The sequence below is a fragment of the Boleophthalmus pectinirostris genome, unplaced genomic scaffold (genome assembly GCF_026225935.1).
Source record: "Boleophthalmus pectinirostris isolate CB_2022bp ecotype Guang Dong unplaced genomic scaffold, ASM2622593v1 HiC_scaffold_2, whole genome shotgun sequence".
Lineage (NCBI taxonomy): Eukaryota > Metazoa > Chordata > Actinopteri > Gobiiformes > Gobiidae > Boleophthalmus > Boleophthalmus pectinirostris.
Genome location: NW_026571152.1, coordinates 496,206 through 508,349, shown reverse-complemented (window position 1 = coordinate 508,349; position 12,144 = coordinate 496,206). Strand labels below are relative to the sequence as shown.

General features: G+C 40.6%; 1 protein-coding gene across 1 annotated transcript in view; it reads left to right on the top strand.

Moving 5' to 3' along the window:
• The window catches only part of plxnb2b (plexin b2b), a 438,171-nt gene that overhangs the window by 136,586 nt on the left and 289,441 nt on the right, over positions 1-12,144 (top strand). Inside the window, exon 3 of the mRNA XM_020919155.2 lies at positions 11,048-11,087. The gene's annotated coding sequence lies outside the window, so the exon portion shown is untranslated. The remainder of the gene's footprint in view (positions 1-11,047; positions 11,088-12,144) is intronic.

Below are 12,144 nucleotides of genomic sequence, written 5' to 3'. Positions count from 1 at the left end.
GCCAGCTTGATGAGGTGATGTGTCTTGCCCAAACACACAACAACATCAAATTTGTGTGTGGTTTTCTTACATGTTTTCACCATCTTTGTGTTGTTCATTGGCTCAAAATCCCCTGACTTCTTCCCATTCTGTAATGAAACCAAATATTTTTGTTGTGGATAGAAGCGTGTTGGAGGGGCAGGCTTTTCCACAGCGTACAAATGAAAGCGGGCGTGTTGTCTCTTTACATTAGAGCATGAAGTGACTCTGGTCCCTCCATGTTTGCCACTCTGCCAAGCCCAGTGCCCACATGAGTCCTATAGGCTTTCACTATCGACACCATGAACTGTTTTTACCATTCTGTCCACTCTGGGGGGTGGTTTTTCTGAACACAGAAATGCACTGAAAATAAAGCCCATCTGCTGTAGTTTCTGTGACGTCTTCATTTGAAAGTGAAAAGTGAGAATTTGTTCTCGAGGCTGTTCCACTGCTCAGAATAACTTTACCCCGTTGGAAAGTACACCATATCCTCCATCCTCTCCGCCTTCACATGCATATTTTTGGTTCAAAATGGTGAACTGGACTAGTCATTTGACATTCATGAGCGGGAAACTGGATCTCATTTTTTAAAAAGAGCCAAAACTATTTCTTTCTAGTTTTGATGCATTTTCACACTGATTAACCCTGAACTAACACGTGATTCAGCACAGAAGCAGAGTGGATAACACGAGCGACCATTTGTGCACAAAACATCACTATATAGCAGATAGTTTTCTTGTCTTATTCTTGTAGTGCATTGTTTTATTTAGATCATGCATAATTCCAAAGGTCCAACTCACTTCCAGTCTCACTTTGAATCATTTTGAACAAATCTTGGCATCTTTGTGTCTTTTGACCAGCTATTTGAAAGGAACACATTCAAAAAATTTAGAGCTCATAAAAGGGCTGAAAGTCCTGTCACTAACCTGGACTAATGTTCCAGATAGGATTTTAGCTCATCTGAAAAGTGTTATCTGTGAGGGCTCCACTCTTTCTCTATTTAATTGCATCTTTTTCAAACATTGCAGCATTCATTTTGGCAAGAATTTTTGATTCTGTTTTTAATTATAAATTTCTTTCTTTAATTTGAGTCGAGGTTTAGTCAAATAATTTCTTAGTTTAGTGTCACAGAAATATCATACAAATGGAGTTAGGTAAACTGTATCTGACATTTTCAAACATGTACAAAGACTTAAAGATGCACTATGTAACTTTTCTGGTTGAAGCGGCTCATCTCCATGGAGATGTTATCTTTGCCTTGGAATGATATTTCATTGCTAATTGCAGATGTTTTGTTGCTTACAAGTTTAAAGCATACATTCTCACTGTGAGCAGAGCATGCCTCTCCACAGAGCTGACCTGTAACTGACTGGTGGCATCTCCTTGTGCCCTGTCAGATACATTTAATGTCACACCATGGAACATTACAGGCAAAGCAGTAACATGTCCATTACAATGTTCCATCAAAACCTTCGTGCACTGATGGGAACGAGCCTGGTACACACATCTTAGTTTGAAAGGTTTGGCAGATCTGGTGTTTGTATAGACTGTGTCCTCGAGTGTATGGTGGCACAGTGGTTAGTTCTTCTGCCCTATTCCAAGGAGATTCTGAGTTCGAGTTCAGTTTGTAAGCCAGTTTTGGTCTAATAAATCAGGAATTGGAAGCAGATGTATTGTACAATAATATGATCTGTTATGTGGATGCGTTCACACTTGTCCTGGTACAGACTTGGTTTCCATCCAGTTTTTATAATGTTATAGTAATTTCATAAATTCAAGATGTTGTGATTTATTTCTATTTGTCAAATTATCACTTTTGTGCAATTTAGACATGTTTTAGCTCTTGTTTACATTATGGTTGCTAGGTAACAGACCTCTGTTATCTGTAAAATTATAACCACCACTAAATTCACAATCTTTGACTTTGAAAAATGACTCCTCTTCTCCTGTTCCCTTGGATTTCCTCTCTCTTTCACTCAAACTCCAATCATCACCTCCATCTGTCCCAGGACGACTCAACTGTTCAGGCCCCGTCTCCTCCCCCTCCACCCTCCTCTCCTCCACCCTCCCCTCGCTCCGGCACGCTGCTCTCCTGGCTCAGGTTTGGCTCTCCCCTGCGCCGCGATGGATGAGAGTCTTGCCAATCTTAATCACATCCTCACACACACACACCTGCCCAAACAGATGTCCTCCAGGGGGCGCCGTGCTGTGAGTCTTTAAGGTGTGGGGGTATTCATCTGGCTCCGCCCCGCCCCCTCATAACACACCCACACACACACACAAGCACACACACACAAACAGAAGGCATCGTCACAACACTCCTCAGTCCTATAGGGTTTAATTGAGATGGAGATGAGTTAATGATGTATTGTTAAAGCTGATTTAGTGTTTGCTAAGCAGCAGAGTAATGGCTTTTATCACATGGGATGTCAGTATCGATTGACTTGACTATTAATTGTTGTTAATTATAAATGTCTCTATAAAATGTAATCACCAGTTTAAGACGCCAAGGCAAAACCCCTCACTCCATCCAGCCTCATTCTTTACACCCTCTGCTCCTGAACCAGCTGCACGTCTTCCTTTGGGAGTTTATAAAATAAGATTATCATGTACACAGAATACAGAAGCCACCAAATTCTGCTAGTTTGGGATTGAATCATCATACTTTGAGACACTCTAAGAGCCTATCGCCATCACTGTGTAGTAAATTGACTATTAAAGCTGACCTATTGTGCTTGTGTTCACTATATTATAGATTATAATCTATGACATGCAAACATGCTTTCTTAGTGTTAGCAGGTCATCTCTTCACAGATCTGATACCATCATCTGCGAGTTTAATTCCAAATTATGGGACATTTCAGGCAAAGAACAATATTCCGTGGACACACAATAGTCGTAACTCTTTCTTTTCTTGTTTCGCCTCCTGATCCTCTGAACATTAATACAAACATGGATTATCTCCCATATCCCGTTGTTTCCATGACATCCAGATCTTCATACATCCCTCCACACACACCCCATACGTCTCTCCATACATCTCCCCCACCCTTCAGGAGGATCTGGGGGTCTCCAGGAGGCTGTCTCTGCTCCTGTATCCAGATGGAGAGGGCCCCTGCAGCAGGAGGCAGGAGGCTCTTCTGGTCCAAGTGTGGAGCTCATGTTTGTCCTACTTAGAGACGCCAAAAACAGCAGCACATCAAAGCTCCTGGGTTTGGCAAAGCTATTGTTTATATGGGGCTCCTCAAGTGTGTGGTGGCACACTGGTAAGTTCTTCTGCCCTATTCCAAGGAGATTATGGGTTCTATTTGCAAGCCAAGTTTGGTCTAATAATTCAGGAATTTGGAGGCAGATTTATCGGACAAAAAGATGATCTGATCTTTGGGTGCATTCACATATGGTCTTGGTTTGAGCCCAGTTTACTTCTTGTATGGTTTGGCCTTGTTTTAGTCCTGGTTTAGGCCTGATCTGTTCCAGGTTTAGTTCTAGGTTTCAATCCAGTTTTGGTGTTATATTGGTCCTGTTTTTGACTTTCATGTTTGTACTGGCTCTGAGTCCTTTACTTCACAGATCTGCCTTGTCAAAGGTGTTGTTGTTAGCCTTGTTTAAACTGCCAGACTCCAAGCCCTGCATCCTTGTGTGTAAAAGGACATTTGTGCTGAACAGTTATGAGGAAAAAAAAATCTTTGCGCTTTTTACTGACAAGTGTTGAGATGTAGGTTCCTGTTTTTTTGATCAATGTTCACATTTTGATCTCTGCAGGATTAATATTAAGACAAGAATTCTATGCATTTTAGAACATGTTTGTAGAGGTGTAAACTACATATTAGCAATTTTTATACAGAATAAAACTGGATATTTTGTTGTTTATGGAAGAAATTATCACTTAAAGGTCTTATATTATGCAGAATGGACTCTTGTGAGCTTTATGAGCTTTGTGATCTACATGTTCTGATGTTGTTCCCTCCTCAAAAACAGAGCTGGAGTTGTGTTTTGTTTCATTCACATGTTTGAGTAACTCTGCATTATTAGTCTGTTTACATCCACAAAGCTCAAACTGCTCTGTTGCACCTGGTGATTAGGGCTGTGCAAAAATATTGAAATATTGTATCATTTAATGTGATGATACAGTATTGATACTGTGGACTGCTGCATCGATATATCGCCAAGAGTATTTTTTGGTATATTTTACTAAATAAATGTTACAGCTACAGTTTTGTTGTTTGTAGAGGAAAGAAACCTGTGTATGCTACATTTGACATTTTCACTCTTTTGATGAGTAAAATGTTTGTGTTTCATTTTCACTTTGCACAAGAAGCGGTTTAACAAAGACTTTTAGTATCACAGACATGATTTAGGTTTTCTTCATTGAACCAGATTGAATTGATTTGAATTATATTGTATTGAACTGAAAGTGCACTGTATTTATATGTATCATATCAGCAACTTCGTAATGAGACCCAGCCCTCCTTGTGATGTCATCAAGTGATTGTTTTCAAGTGAACAGCTCCTTTTACTTTTTCCTTTTACCTTTAGTTCAGTAGAGATCAATTCCAGGGCTGAAATCATCCAAATAATTCTGGTGTAGGTGAATGCAGTTTAAAACACAGTGGAACACCTCTTGTGTGACATCACGAGGTGGAGCAGAGTGTTTTCTGTTTGAGAGAAGAACTCAGTGTAAATGTGCAGGGTTAGGGTTTGTGTGTTAAACATGTGTGAATGAAACAAAACAAAACAGAACTTCAGGTGTGTTTGCGATGAGGAAGCAACATTAGAACAGAGATCAGAAAATTGTCTTATATGGGCTCTTTAAACAGTCGTGATGTTACAGCTGATACACAGAACAGCACTTTGTATCTTGTGTCTTTTCAAATGTGTCTCTTTGTTGGTCAGACCCTCACAGCACTTCTCTTGAGCACTACCCCAGTGTGGAACTGTGGAGAGACTCAGCGCTGTGCTCATGTCAAGTGCTGTGACTTCCTTCAAAACCAATTTATTTTCACTCTTATCTTTACAGTAAATGATCAAAGAGAGAGTTTTCAATTATTCTTTTTTCTCTCTTTCTCATTGCATTTTTTCATGTGGACACAAAATAATTTCTTGAAGTGCAGTGTATACCTTGTGTTTGCTGCTGGTTGAGTTTGTACTTTTTTCATTGTTCTGGGGTTGACATGTTAGTGTTATATTGCATATTAAAGGTACAATAATAAGCATTAGTCTTATACAGCGCTTTTCCAGACGCTCAAAGTCGCTTTACAGTTTGGTGCGTTATTCATTCATTTTACCTGGTGATGGTAAAATACTATTGTAGCCACAGCTGCTCTGGGGCAGACTGACAGAAATGAGGCTGCCAGTCTGCACCATCAGCCCCTCCCACCACCACCATCACTCACACACACACACACACACACACACACACATCACATTCCTACTAGGCAATGTGGCTGAAGTGTCTTGCCTAAGAACACAACAACAGTTTTTGCCTCTGGTGCCCCCTTGTGGCACCTGGGGCAGCTATCTCCCATCTAAGAACTACCCAGGTCAGTTTAACTTCTGAAATGCAACAAAGTCGGGTTTTGACAAGGAGGTTTGGCTACAGTAAATGTAATTTTCTTGTGGAGGTTTCACCAGTGGTGGCTGGTCAATAGGGGCCAAGAGCGCCGCACTCCCTAACTTGACCAAGATAAAAAATTTTAAAAAAGTTGTTATTTTGTATTAGGCTATATGTTTAATATTTTGTTTAAAATGTAACGTGTATCTGCATAGACATATTTTTATCACGTTAAATGTGCTCATATCACTTTATTTGAGTCATGTGTTCGGAATTTGAGTGCGGTGAGTCAGTGCGACCTAATGGTAAATGGTAAATGGTCACATTTTTCTATAGCGCTTTTCCACCTTCAAGGCACTCAAAGCGCTTTACAACAAGGAACCACTCACCCATTCACACACACATTCACACACCAGTGTACGCTGACACTGTGGGCAAGGTGGGTTAAGTGTCTTGCCCAAGGACACAACGACAGCATTCATCTGTGGGAGCTGGTATCACACCAGCCAACCTGTGGGTCAGTGGATCTGACCACTCAACCTGTGATGTTTTATGTCGAGAGCTGGAATCAAACCACCAACCTTCAGATCAGACCTAATGGAGTTTCTATAAGAGTTTTGAGAAAATTTGACGTCATGATGTTGCTTTTGCCCATTACTTTACATTAGCTCTAGAATCCGTGTTTGGGCGCAGGGTGGGAGCGCCCTGAAATCAACTGATTGTTCTGATGAAACATGAACACACATGTTGACCTGTTGTGGTTCAGCTGCTCTGTCACTCAGCCCCGACTCTGCACTGACACATGTTCCTGCTACAGGCGCTAATGATGACATCAACAGAGCTGTGTGCTGTACACTTATGGAGAGTTCCTACAAGTACGTCCCAGGAACAGTTTTAGGGAGTAAGAGCAAGAAAAGAAGCATTAAACTCAAATGAGTGCTTCTGTTGAGATACTAAGGCTCTTATTCTGACTCGTACACTGGCTAATAGTGGCGAGTGACTTTAGCTTAAACTTGTTCACAGTAAAGCGCGAGGAGAGACCCACCGCTGGGACCAGGGCCCACTCTCTGCTGGAGCCGGGACAGTCGCTCGCTGCTCTATCCGCCTTTGCCCGCTTGTTTCTCGTTGTAAAAGTCTCATCTAGCGTAGCGCTTAAGTCCACCTGGTGTCCTGGTGTTGATATGGACTGGTGTGACTGTCAGATTTAAGTGGAAAGAGAGTTTAAGACAATTTTACAATCAGTTCGTGCATTCAGCTCCCGGACCTCACGTTATGGACCTGACTGGACCGGGATTTGGACCAGTTTTATCGTTGTAGTGGACAATACATTTTTGGAGACAACCAAATAATACAATGAAATTGTATTTCAAGTTTTAAATATTTAAAAAAGTAAATATTAAAATTAATAAATATATTAAACCCTTAAAATACAGCAAAAATGTTTGAGGAAATAATGATTTGGGTGGAAATGGCTGTCTTAAGTGTAACAGGGTTCAGGCAACAGCTTGCAAAATGTTCAGTAATTTGAGCTCTACAACCTTCATTTCAATTTTATTTTAAATCTTTTTCTTTTAATATAGCATTGGTTGGTTTGTAAACCAACAAATTAAGTAATGCTGGCCTTAGCTAATGCTGTTATGCATGATTATGCATTTTCCTGTCAATATCTCTAAAAATGTTGATGTTGCAGCCATTTTTAATTGGTAAACATCCAAAAGTTTACTAATTCTTCCCTGATATCCAGGGATTATCCCCTGTTGCTTTCATCAAATATACATTCAATTGTTCAAGAGAAATGTTGCTGACAAACCAATAGAAGAGGGAATGATTTTCTGACTAGTGGGCCTTCTCACTACAGGGCCTTCTGACTTGTGGGCTTTCTGACTAGGGGGCCTTCTGATGATAAGGGTGTAACTCACAGGTAAATAGTGTTAATAGTTAAATAGTGCGTAAATGAGCTGGTGTGTGCGGTGGAGCTGCTCCAGTTGTTCTGTTGTGTGCTGTAGCAGCGGCGCTGATGCCGTGTGTTCATGTTGTGACCAGAGCCTCTTATCTTATTGTGATTTTGCTGACGTTGTTGGGAATGGGTGTGAGCGCCGTGTTACCTTGTGTTGTTGGGTCTGGCAGCGAGCGGTGGATCAGGTTGTGCTGCTACGTAAACTTGGGTAAACTTGCGTAAAACTGCGCTTGGCTGTGCGTTGTGCTGATAGTTCAGCCAGTAGTGACCAAAATGACTGTCTGTTTCTGTTTCGCTAAAATACTATATATAATACATATATTAATAATATATATATATATAGAAATTATACCACCAGCCGCCACTAGGTTTCACCACCTGCTTGTCTCCATGTAGACATTACTGCTTTGTCTAGAATGTTCCACAGTATCTATAGAGATGACAGCAGCGTCAGATCTGTGCACAGGTGACTGTGGATACTTTTCAGTGTAGGTTTATCACAATCAAAATAAACCAATGACATGACACTGTTCTCTCATCTATGTTGTATCCTGATGTGTGTTGTGTTTGTTACATTCACAAATGTTCAACACACACATTCTGCATATTTACTTCTTCTCTCAAAGAGAAAACACTCTGTTCCACATTGTGATGTCATGTGGTAATACAGGAAGTGCTCCACTGTGTTTTTCAACTCCATACACCTTCACAAGAATCATTTGGATCATTTCAGCTCATCGAACAAAAAGTAAAAGGAGTTAACTTGAAAACTACCACCTCATGACATCACAGGGTGAAACTGAGCGTTTTGAGCTTTGCAGATGTAGACAGACTCATAATAAAGAATTCCTCTAACATGTGAATGAAACAAAACACAACTCCAGGTCTGCTTTTGATGTGGTAACAACATTCTAAAATGTCTTAAAGCTCAGTCCATTTTACATAATATAGGACCTTTAATGCCATACTGTGGAACATTGTAGGCAAAATACCAAATAGTTTGTTGAGCAGTACGGCGCACCTTGGTGGCGGAGCAGCTGGGTTCATAATAAAGACCAGAATCAATAGTAAAGGAATTTGATGTGTGGATGAAACTAAATCAATGTTTAGCTGTTTTTTTTTTGGTTTTTTTTCGGAGCTGCTCCAATACACAGCAGGTGGTGCCCTTTAAAGTGTCTCTTCTCCTCACGGCTGGATCTGTGCCATCATCACACACTCACAGTGGTATTTACTACAGAGAGGCGTCCTACGTGTGCTAGTGCTAATGCTACGTAATTATAACCTTTATTGGGCTATTAAGAAACTACATGTCGTGTTTGGGATCATTAGAATGTGGAGGAGGGAGGCAGGTGTGGAAACTGTGGTTCATTTTGACACTAAATTCTTAGACAAATAGTTTAAGGCGAGGATGGGGAAATAACACACAAAACATAAATCTGTCGTTGTTTTGTGATTAAATATTTTCAATCCATTGGAAATATGATCAACAGGCGTGTGCATGTTTTGAGTGAGGTTCAGGTTTGCACAAAAGTACAAGTGACTGAAAGATTGTAGTGTATACTCTACAAGAAATACTAATACTAATTGAATCTATTTTCCAAACCTGTATGAGAATTACGACTAGTTCTCTTGCATTTGCCGAAGAAGATGTCATGTTACTTTGCTCGGCATGTTCCACAGTATGGCATTAATCGTATCTATTTTGCATTTACTCACTTTACTCAGTTGCTGGTGCTTATGATGTCTGAAAATCCCTGAATCCGTGCACAGGTGGGTGGGGGTAGGTGACAGTAGGTCTAGAGTGTTTGTCCACTCTCGACATAAACATCATTGGTTGAGGGTTCAGATCTCTGGCAGTGAAGCTCCTACAGATGAATGCTGTAGTTGTGTTCTTGGGCAAGACACCCCTAGTCTGTGTGTACACGGGTGTGTGAGTGTGTGTGGATGGTGTGGTTTCTTGATGTAAAGTGCTCTGAGCCTGGAAGGTATAAAAATGTGACCATTTAAAAGATCTGACATGTAACGTAGCTAGGTGGCATCTCCCACTTATCTGTGGAGATAAGTTTAATGTGGAACAGTACAGACATGGTAATGACATCTCCATGGAGACGAGAAGGTAGAAAGGTTGCGTAAGGTGCTTTTTACCTTGTAAAATCCACGTGTGCCTTAGCTGAGCTTTCTTCGAGTCGCTGTAATTGTCATTCTTCTCCCTTCATGGCAAAACTGTCACATTTTCACACATTGAGTCTCCTTTCACACACTGCTTTATAGAGTGGTGCGCAGTGCTATAAATGCTGTGTGTGTGTCGAGTGCGTGGCTTTTGCCTGCAGGCCTATGGAATGATGTGCTTAAATCAAGTACGCTCTGATGTTAATGAGTGAAGCAGACAGGATGATTGGTATTAGTGCATTTTAAAAAGGCAATAAGCGCCTCCCAAACCCAGTCTGTGGAAGGATGAGGCCGTTCCTCCTCTCCAGCTGTGGCTCTGCTCTCTGCCACACCATCCCATTGGTTTCACAGTGACACCTCTCGCTAACAGCCCTCAGCCTTCTGCCCCTGTCTGCACCTGCCCCATTAAACAGGGTCACAACCTCCAGCCTCCTCATGCACTGGGGAACTCCGTACTTCTCACATATTAAAGCATAGACTTTTCAGAGCTTTCTTTCCCAGTTATAATAATGTGACTACGTGAGTTTTATTGAATTTTGAAAGAACTTTTCTGGTGGAGGGTCTGCCACCTGTTTGTCTCTGTGGATATGTTGGTGCTTTGCCTTTAATGTTCCACAGTATAACATTAAACTCCTATCTTCATTAAGGCTGCCACTATGACTTTTTTTCATGTTGATCGATCACATTTTTCTATTTAATTTGATTTTGTCTTATTAAAAAGTGGCCTTCAATCGAGATTAATTTCATAACAAAATCTGTACAGGATATTCCAGGGTCCAGACGGGCCATACACTACATGGTTTTAGTGGCAGCACCTGGAGTATGTACCGATGTATGTACTGATACCGATACTGGTATCGAATATCAGCACCAATAGTGAAAAATTTGAGTTGAAGAACATGACTCGTTAACTGTGTTTTAAGAATATCAATTATCGGCAGATACTTAGTCTATCCCAGAGGAAACCTACAGACACAGGGAGAACATTCATACTCCACACTTCTAACTGCAGTGCCACTGTGCTTAACCCTCACACTCTCCTCGGGGTCACATTAACTCAAAGAAATTTTTTTTTTCCTTCCCGCTCTCTTGGGGCGGGTCAATCAGACCCAAAAATGTATTTTCTAGCCTGACAAGAATTTATTGGAAAATAAATGTTTGGTTCTGATTTACCAAGAGAGCGGGAAGGAAAAAAAAAGTTCTTTGGGTCAGTGTGACCCCGTTGAGAGCGTGAGGGTTAAACCTAGTTCTTTCATAACCTTGGTGTTTTGTGTTTTCTGTGTGCAGTTTTTGTTCTCTGTATTCTTTGTTTAATCAATGGTTCCTAACCAGTCCATGTTTTTGATTGACAGGTGGAAGAGTAGACAGAAGAACAGGGAGAACGAATATAAGGTGAGGAGTAAAAGTACTACTGTGGCATTTTTTCTTTCTGAGTACTGTGGCTCAGAAGGATACTGATACTTGTATTGAACGATGGCACCAGTCCATGAACATTTACTGTCCAGAAGTTGGTAGTTGGTCCAGAAAGTCTTAGAATGTGCAAACTTTCAAAACAAATGTGATCTGTGGTTACACACTTGTATAATACATATTTTGTCATACAATATTAGTATTTTTTTTTGTTCTTAGGAAGTCTCTGGTATCAGTTGATATTGGGAATCAGCAGCTACTTAAAGCCAAAGCATTGGTATTAGAACTGAAAAAGCAGAATCAGTGCAGAGCTATAATCAGTGATTGTTGTAATTGTTTGGTGTGTAGCCTGTAATAAAATAGACCCTTTGGTTTCATGTAACTGATCAAATGTTTTGTAAAATATCAGAGTATTGGTCTTGACTGGAGGGAGACATTTTGTTGCACAAAATCTGGACGGGAAATGATACGTGGTACAGGCATGAGTGTTGTTGGCATAAGGGACATTATCAACAAGTGCAGGTATGGAGCACTGTGCGTACACTTGGACTCGCCCAGGAGACTATGACTGAATCTGTTTGGACCCAAAATGAAAATCTCCCACATTTGTCATGTTGGCCTCTGGACTCCAGCTCTGCTCAGTGTTTATGGACAATCCCGTTATTAGACCTGTGTATTTTTCGCACTGACATAAAGAGTGGTCTGGAGAAGCCGGTGGATTTGTATTGTGCTGTATTATACTGTGCACATGTAACGCTGCATAAGTTGGCATTTGGGTTGAGGCGTGTGACCTTCTCTAGAACAAAACAGACATGTTTCTGTGCACTCTAGACTTTTAACTGTCACAAAGCTCTCGGATTTGATAGTGTTGTGTTTTAAACCATAATTCCACACAGACTAAATTTTAATTTTAATTTTTTTATTTTTTTATTTTTATAATAGAGCAATGACAAAGGAGCAATTGAACTGCTTCTTTGTCATTGCTCTATTATTAATACTGGTAAATAGCTCGACCATTGCACATCATGTGCTCCCCAAA